A 10,043-nucleotide genomic window follows, 5' to 3' on the forward strand; every position below is an offset into this window, starting at 1 on the left:
CTTCCGATCCGGAAGCAAGTGTCATACTACTAGACCACATAGCCGCATCATTACCACTACTACAACAAACACCACCACCACCATATCATTACCATTACCACTAATACTACAACCACCACCACATCATCATCACTACCACTACTACTACAACTACAATCATCACCACCACCACATCATCATCACTATTACTACTACAACTTCAACCACCACCAACACCACATCACCTCACTAACACTCAGTACTACAATCACTACCATTAGGTTTTGGAGCTTTACTTCATTTGAAATAAGGAAACTTCGGAATTGTATTTGGCATTGTGTTTATATATCATAATATAATTCTAATCAGTTATCTATTTAGAACTAGATACTATACAATATGTATGCCAAATACCACCCCAATTCCCCCTTTCTTGTGTGCGGGAATTCCTCTTTCGGCATTGAAATTGAGTGTGAGAGAGTCATCACTACACACATAAACAACAGAAACAATTTAAAAACATGACTATGACACGCAACCACTCACACACGAGGCTATACTATTTATCCTTTTCTCTATATAGAATAGGACAAGACAAACAATAGCTTGACTCTCGCTACACTTCGCATTGATGTTTGTCGTCTCACGAGTTCAACTCTCGGTCGACCTGTCAATATTCCTTTTTGCCTCGGACGTAATCATTAATAGAATGTTGTGTGGTTTTGACCGTGAAGAAAACCTTAAGAAGTCACATTTATATCATTTTAGAGAGATCGTTTTGAATAATTTTGAGTTAAACGAGCGAGCAGCAACTTGTTTTCATGAACGGCCGATCAGCGCTTGTTTACTATAGTAACGCGATTCCCAGCCAACATCAAAATGGCGGATATTTTTCTCATCGAGGCCGCTGGTTGGTTAGCCAATAAGAGCACCGTACGGTTTCCATTGGGTAAATTCCTTGGACACAGGTCAATGTTTTTTTCGTTTGTTTGTTTGTTTTTTTTTTAACTAAGGAGTCACTCAATTTTAGAAAGAAATTATTTGCTCACTTCGAGACAAATTTGGGGTCTGCTGTGGCTACGTGGTGTAAACTAAAAGGAAAATTAGCGTAAAATGTACGTAAAAATTTTTAATCACACTTGCGAATGTTAGTTTGAAATAAATATGAGAAGAATTTTTTTTTAATTTATAGGTAGGCTATCTGTGGGTTGACTCGTTTAAAGATATGGGGGAGATGAACGAAATTTTTAAAAATAATAATAATAATAATAATAATAATAATAATAATAAAAATAATAATAATAATAATAATAATAATAATAATAATAATAATAATAATAATAATACTTTATTGCATCCCAAAAAGGATTTTTTTTTTTTGTACAGACGTGTTATAATTTACACAATAAGATAAAAATACAATGGAAATAGGATGTATATATAAAAAAGGAACAGCTCCATAACCAGAGCTGCGCTTTATAATATGTGATCCATTGTCTCAAAGCGGTGTCATGTCTGGATAAGCTAGGTCTGGGAATTGAATTTATAGCCACTAATATGAAACTTGAGGTCACTTTCTCTTCGTTATATGTAATAAATCCAATTTCTTGCATTTAAGTTTTAAAAATCTTGTTTCGTATTCTTAATCATTTTATTTCTAAATTATTTTCTTTTCTTGGTCCGTTTCATCCCCACATAACACTGTTTTGAAACGATGGGTCACACTTGCATTTCCCAAAAATTCAGATTTAATCTAGATAATATATGATGTTCAAAATGTAGAGGGGTGGGGGTTAAACTTTACCAACCCTAAAATTTTCCAGTAACATGCAATGCAGTTCGGAAGAAATCCATTTTTGTTTCTTTCTTTATCTTTGTTACCACTAATGAAGTCAACAACTACAGAGGGAATTCTGCTTAAAGTAAGTCAACTTTAAATACTTCTGACTGACATCGTGAAAGAGAAAGAATGACCCCATAGGCAGGGTGAACTATTGATAGCAACTCGAGATTTGTTTTCATTTGTAATCCTGTCTAGTTACTTTATGGTCAGTATCAGGCTATGAGTTCACGAAGACTACGGTCCTTTACAGACTAAAAAAAGAAAAAAAGAAAAAAAGAAAATTATAGGCAGTTGAACTCCAAGACGACCGATAAACAGGTGTACCCTTGTTTTCAAAAAGAGAATGATGCCTCATCTTTTGACAAGGTTGCCACAAAGAATTCCCGAAAGGATCAGATAAAGTATTAATATTTAACCAGCTACAGTTATGCACAAAAAAGTGTGTAAAGATTTCCAACAGACTACAAACGTTGTAAAACAGCTAGACTACCGTAGCCTGAAATCCCTACGTCTGGCAACCTTGTTTTGAACAACTCCTTGGCTCGTGTCATACAATTCTACCTGGCTACCATTTTTGGCAAATCGGACCAATTTTAACTCAATATCGATATTATGAAAGTGATTCATTGGAATGTATTATTGATCTAACTTTTTGTTGAAAACTTATCTTTCTGCATTTTACGTGTAAATTAATAAAACTTTTTGGATAAAAAGAATCTTTATTAAAGTCATACCGGAAAAATTGCCCATAAATATGTGAAAATAAATGCGATATATTTTATGAATCGACATGGACATAAACCGCTAAAAGCTCTTTCCAGGAAATCGGAAACACAATGCCAGATAGGATAGACATATGAAACGAACGGACGGGTCATATCATTCGAATAACGTTCGTGTTCGTACCTCTACATTCTTGACAACAAACGGCCAGGTGTGACATCAAGCAGTGATTAAATAACAATAAGCAACGAATTGGAAGTTTCAATTTATTGGATGAAGACAGATGGAAGCCGGAAATGTGAGAGTTGAACCCGGGACTGTGTGAAGTGGAAATCAATAGGCAATGAATCAGTGACAGGATATGAATATCAGTCTGATTGAACGCGAGACTGTTGGATGGAGTCACAAGTGAAGAGTGACCCTGAGACTGTGAGACTGTGTGAGGTGGACATTGATAAGGAGTAAACCTAGGACTATGGAAGCTAGACACCACTGGTGATTGAACCCGGGACTGTGGGATGTGGTAAACAGTAAGGAATGAACTGGGGAAAATAGGATGAGATCTACGTGGAGAGTGAACCCGGGACAATGCGAAATGGACATTCATGGTTAGTGAACTTGAACTACGGGATGTGGATTCCATTTGGGAGCGGGGGGGGGGGGGGGGGGGGGCGGGGAGAGATTCGCAGATAGGAGATGGGCACCAGTGGAGAGTGAACCTAGGAATGTGTGATGGACCCCGATGGGGAATGAACCTGGGATTATGTTAGGCAAGGAAAGAGGAGGGTTGGTCGACCACAGCAAGCATGGCGATGCAGCATTGAGACTGAGTCCAAGGTAGCCGGGCAAAACTGGGCCAGATAAGGAAGACCTCAAAAAACCGAGTCAGATGGAAGAGTGCTGTTGCAACCCTATGTTCCACAAAGAATCAAGAGGCTTAAGTCATGATGATGATGTTGATGATGAAATTGTCAATTCCAGGCATGAGAAGGATCGAAAGTAAGGGGACAGGCTTCAGTAGAGGTAGATACTAGGAAGATTTGGGCTCCTGATGGGGCCAAACTGTTCTGAAACTAGTTTAATCATTGACCTGGCTGTGTGGACCTTCAAACGTGCTTGAGTTTTCTGTTGGTGGATCGTGTGATTGAGTTGTGTTATCGAGAGAATATTGTCTGAAGATAAAACAATGTATGCTCTGTGTTGCATAATATGTTCGATTCAGAATTAATTGATATCTTTAAAAGAAAATATTTATTGTAGTATTGTTAAATATAGATATACACAACCGACATGGTACTTAGTTGATTTTTCAAATGCAAAAAAGCAAAAATCGACCCAAGAATTGTAGCGGTTTTGGTTACCATCAAAGTGTGAGGTTCGAATACTGCGATATGGATAAGGGCACTAAAAGATATCGTTCTTTTTATCATATGAACACATCGGCTTCAAACCAACAGCAATTTTTATGTGTTTTACATATAAGACGAGACGTCTAAGGCATTATTTCTATGGTGATTTTCGATAGAAATAACGCGATTAACGACCACATAGAATACGTTGGGAGACAACTTTGTGCCGTCCACGACTCATGCTAGGGACTTACAGATCCAAAGGTGCAAAGCTTCACATTATATATGATCCATCGCCTCTAAACGGTATTAAGTCTGGATTTTATAATATAAGATAAACATAAATTAAACTTTTATCAATGTTAAAGGTCTTATGATGGAAACTAGACTTAGGCACTTCATAGCAAAAAAATAAATTATCAAATTTCTGATCAATTATTTAACTTTAAAATCACGTTTTAGTAGATGGTCTTTCCCGACAAAATACTCATTTTAACACGATAAGTCACATATTCACTAATGATCAAATATAATATCGTGAAAATGAAGCAAAGATAGTAAGTAGTATCTTGATTTCAAGTGTGTGAATCGAATTCTTGCTTTCCGTGGTCATAGTGTCTCATAGTCTCTTGCTGTCTTTTAATTTTAGTTTGCATCTCTTTGACATCCTAATTTTAAAATTCGTTTGTTTTCAGCTGATTGGTTTTTGCTTTCAAATTATTTTTTTAACACATGAACAGCATTATAATCCCAACTTCAGACGGTCTTTTCATCTCAGTCTTCTTATTCATTTTTTAATGGATGGCATTCTGTCGTACTCTGAAATAATACCAAAAAAAAAAACATTTTCCAAATTTTGACCAGAAAACTCGTCGTTCAAATATTGATCGATTTTAATGATCCTCCTCTTATCAAAAACTCTCCAATTTGGGACTTGACTGAAATCCAAGATTTGAGAGTTTTTGACAAGGTGAAGGTCACTTTAATCGGTCGATATTTGAAAGATGAGTGTTTTGGACAAAATTTGAAAAAAATAAATGTGTGTTGTTTTTTTTTCAAGAGAACCGCGGTATTGGGATCAGCATCTTTCATGTTTAATCGGGAAATTAAATAAAAGATCTTGTTTAACCCCCATTGCTTTCACTTATCCGATGGCTGACGGAAACAATATTCTTATACCCTTTTAGTTTTTGGGGAAAACCCTATTTCATTAAATAGTAAAATGGCAACTACAACAAAAATGCTTGTAAGAGGTGCGAGACGTCGCAGTTATCTTTTGCTTTAAAAAAATTAAATTAAAAAAAAACAACAACAAACAAACAAGCAAACAAAAAAAAAAATAAGTAAACACGTAGCAGTTCAAAAATATTTTCAAACCATGCCCCATGCAGAATTAATAAAAATATGTTTGACGCGTAATGATATCCTAATCACCATAATAATTCTTAACTCTCTCGAGTTCATATGCATGGAAAATCGAACATTGTTCGATTTTCAATGAGGGTGAACTCGAGAGAGATTTAGTGTCAAATCGTGAAATTCGAGAACCAATTAATGTAAAACAGAATGCATTTTGATAATAAATTACACAGATGAGGTCATTGCAGGGGAAGATTCTTGAACTTCTGGGTTTGACGTATTTTGAACTCGTTCGTTCCCGTTTCGCACTCGCAAGGTCGTACAGCGGCATTGAGAACTCGTTCAGAATTTCCAACCTAGGCGTTTAGGAATCTTATTATAATATAGCATTGAAAGGAGAAGAAGGATTGTGTAGTAATCCATAACAGTGTTGTTTAGCCCGTTTCCAGATACTCACACATTCAATCCTCCCCCGGCTTGTTGGCACTTGAGGCGATGAAGGGGATCTCCACCTGGTGCATTCAACTGCTATTCTTTGGGCCACCTCAAGGGACAGATCTCTCTGCTTTAGGTCCCCTTCTATGGTACGTCGCCAGGGCCCGTTTTCATGAACGCGGACTAGCACTTAGTCTCTGGCAATCTCCGACTTTAGTCAAGGACTTGAAAAAATCGGATTTCATGTCGAGCTTACTAAGCAAGTCCCAGACTAAAATCACGGCACCATTAGAGTAAGTTTGGCCAGGTTTGAGTCATTTGCTGAGGCAGGACTTCATGCTTAGTCTGGGACGAGTTACTAGGATACGCCATTACTTCGACAAGATAGCAGTTATTCTTAGATTGAGAGAGCTTCGATTCGGAAGGAAAATACGTCGGTAACGAATGACAGAGGCAAGACGTGTCCTGTTGCTGTTGGCACTGGCTTTATAAAACTACAAGAAAAGTGCAGATCGTCGAAAGTATACATTTTTGGGGAGTTAAAAAATAGGAAGAATCTAATCGGCTCACATGTTGCGAATGAACGGAGTCTAGATATCGAAGGGTTTGCGTCAAAGAACACCAAAAAAAAAAAAAAACATGATTAGAAGGTATAGTGGAGACAAAAGTTATTCTGCTGGCATTGTAACTGACTGAAATAATGGGATTCACCAGAACACACTTTCTCATTTGTTTGTTTGTTTTGTTTTGTTTTTTGGTTGAATTTGTTTGACTTTCAATGAAATTTTCATTGGCCTAAATATAGAATTGACATTCGACCATGGACATTATTGTAGTCTATCACTCTACAGTCAATATCAAATTATTTTATTGATCATGGCAAAAGTAAGTTAAAATACAAAAAGGAACGAAACTATTTCTCTTAACCGGATGTGTTGTTAATTTCCTCTTTGGAAATCTTTTACGATGAAAGTATGAAAGCCGGTACCTTACCTAACTTTGTATACTAGAGAGTGTGATGTTACCAGCACAAAATAGCCGAATTAGTTAACGTCCTTACAACGCCCACTTCTAGGCAAGAGACCAGCTAGTCAGAGACTAGAAAGCGTTCATGAAATCCATTTTTTAGTCACTTACTTTGCTCAGGCGGATTAGGAGGTCATTTACTAGACTAGTAAATAACTAAATCTAGTCCGCGTTCATGAAAACGGGCCCAGGTCTCCTTAGGGCGGCCTCGCTTTCCCTTTCCTTGGGATGTACATCGCAAAACCTTCCTTGTCAGTGTTTCGTCAGTTCTGCGACAAACATGCCCAATCATTACTATCTTCTCTTTTTAATGGGACTCTCCAGAGACTCCACCTCCGCTATAACTCCCAGGTCCTTATTTGAGATTACATTCGACCAGAAGATCTTGAAGGTTTGTCGTAAAATACTGCTTGGGGAAAATTAAACCAAAACCAAAACTCTCCAAAATTGTAATCAATAAAGATGTGCAAATTAAAGTGCTTTATCCTATCCTTGATATTGGAAAAGCCTATCATTTCTCATAAACAACGTAATCGTTGAATAGTACTTTGAACCCGTTGTATAAAATATTTATTCGATGATTGCAGAAATATTTTTTGCTTAATTTAATGGCCTGAACAGACTTTGTAAAAACAACTGATTAGTCGTTTGAAATAACCATTTAGTGCGACTAAATGCAATTCCAACCTCTTTCTGTTTTTGTTTTGTTTTGTTTTGTTTTGTTTTGTTTTTTTGTTTTTTTTTTTTTTTTTTTTGGGGGGGGGGGGGGGGGGCATATTGTCATGTAAGGAGATGGAGAAAAACACAAATGGCGAATTAAAGTACTACTACCATGCAACCAAAACCATTAAAATTCACAACCAGTCACTCATTCTAACTGCGTTATCTTCTGCTGCCCCCCCCCCCCTCCCACACACACACGCAGAATAATGCAACTATCGGTCATTTGTGCACATCAAGCCTTTAACTTTATGATGGTCAAATTAATTTGAAAGAACACAACATTCTACTCTATGTGAGAGTTTTAAAAAAAGCCCTCAAAGCAATTTCACTCTCACATGACTTCAACACATTTAACAAACTATAATAAATACCTCCAATTTACATTGTGACTTCATTGATTTACATCGATAATACACAATTCCCAAAACAAGAATATATTATATATATATATATATATATATATATATATATATATATATATATATATATATATATATATATCCCCCCCCCACATAACTACATTCCACAACAATATCATACACACACATGTATACACCACACACAACACACCCAACACACACACATTTACACACACACACACACACACACACTCATAATATAAGCAATGAGAGCACACTACAATGTCACTACACATCAACACTAATCACCACTACACAACGGAAGCAAGGACATGCGGAGTGTAAACACCTCAAACGGAATACATTTTTTTTCTACGGACATTATGCCGATTGAAGACGTGGACGAAAGCCACAGAAACGTACGTCTTGGTCATATATAATGTGAGTGACAATTTATATATATATATATATATATATATATATATATATATATATATATATATATATATATATATATATATATATATAAATATAAATATATATATATATATATATATATTTATTTATTTATTTATATTTATATATAACAATGGAAGAAAAGAACACACACCAAAAAGAGCCGACATAGCATTTGCGACTCAGAAGGCGCTGTGCCAGTTGCCAGATTAATTTAGGATAAAATGCCAAACTAATCCCTGGAATCATGCAGAATGGTCTAAGAAAATGCCAAAACTATCCAGGCATCACATTTATTTGAATATGCCCATGGAAATGGATAAAAATCTTGAAATTCTTTTTTCATTCTCATGGGTTAGTGTCTCGATTTAATAAACTTTTACTTCGTCTCGCCAGTTCAAGCATAAACTTTGTATTTTTTGTGAAGATTTGTCAATGGAACCAGTTAAATTATATGCAAACAGGAAAAAAAGACGCAAAATAATGTAAAATTAGTAAACCTAATTTTTCAATGCCACGAGGCTTTTTTTTTTTAATTACCAGTTAACATAAAATGAAAAAAAAAACAATTGGGTGGGCGTGGCTTTCTGAAAAGTCTTGTAAATCATCACTCTCGGTAGCTTAAATTTATTGTACAATAAACTATTTAACAACTTGTTGGTCACGAAATATGATTTTTTTAATGAAAAAACAAAACAATTTTAAGATTTTTTATCCCACCCTGCCTCCAAGTAAGATTCTTATCTTACTTGGAGGGTGGAATAAAAAATCTTTTTTTTTTTTGGTATATATTTAAATTGATAGTGTTACTTGGCACGATAAAAATAACTCTTTTAATAAATACCAAAAAAAAAAAAAAAAAAGATTAAATTAATTAAAGAATACTCTATCATATGATGCCTTAAACCAACAATATTATTGAGATGCAAACGCAATAGCAAATCAAAGGTAAATAAACTTTAAAAACCCTGTCCCAAGTATTCCGATGCATGCTTCTCAACTTGAAACATGAATATTCTTTTTATTGTGATATATATATATATATAACAATAGTAAAAGCATCTAAGTTACTAAATATCACCATCTTCTCATCCCTTGTGTGTGACAACATAACATTGCCATATCTATTATCATCTTACATCATTAAAGAAAATAATATATTTATTCCACTCTGAAAAGCATTTGCTTTCGTTTAGGGAGAAGCCAAAGATCAACTATTATGTGACTCGTATTTATTATCAGTTGAAGCTTCCCATATAATAATATGTCATTGTCATTCGTTTCTTGTATAACTGTTGTCTTCATAGAGAACATTGAACATCATTCAGTATTTCTTCTTTTCTAAATGTACGGTTTATAATATCATCCCTGACTGGTTTTAACAAATATGTATAGTTTTAAGTGAAAAATCATATTTACAGAAATGGATGTATCTTAATTAATTTAGAGGCCTCTAAAGCACTGGTACTTTTATTTTCACTTCGCTAAGTCTCTCGAAACAGATGCTGAGAGCATGGAACGTTAAATACTGGAAATCGGGAAGAATAACCATCAATTTATGTTTTTGATTCCCAAATTCACGATGTATTTATCGAGCCAACCTCAGCGATCTACCACCATTAATACAGGATAATGTGACACATAATAAAGAAAGTAAAGTTTTAAGGCTGTGTACCTCATAAAAATGCCCTGAACGCACATGTACCAAATACACGCGTGCTCACACCGACAATAGGTATAAAAGACAATTGATGTACATGAAGAGCTGTACGTGCCATAAATTCTTTTTTT

Source organism: Berghia stephanieae, chromosome 8 (genome assembly GCF_034508935.2).
Source record: "Berghia stephanieae isolate SIO BIC M18660-M18661 chromosome 8, UCSD_Bste_1.3, whole genome shotgun sequence".
Taxonomy (NCBI): Eukaryota; Metazoa; Mollusca; class Gastropoda; order Nudibranchia; family Aeolidiidae; genus Berghia; species Berghia stephanieae.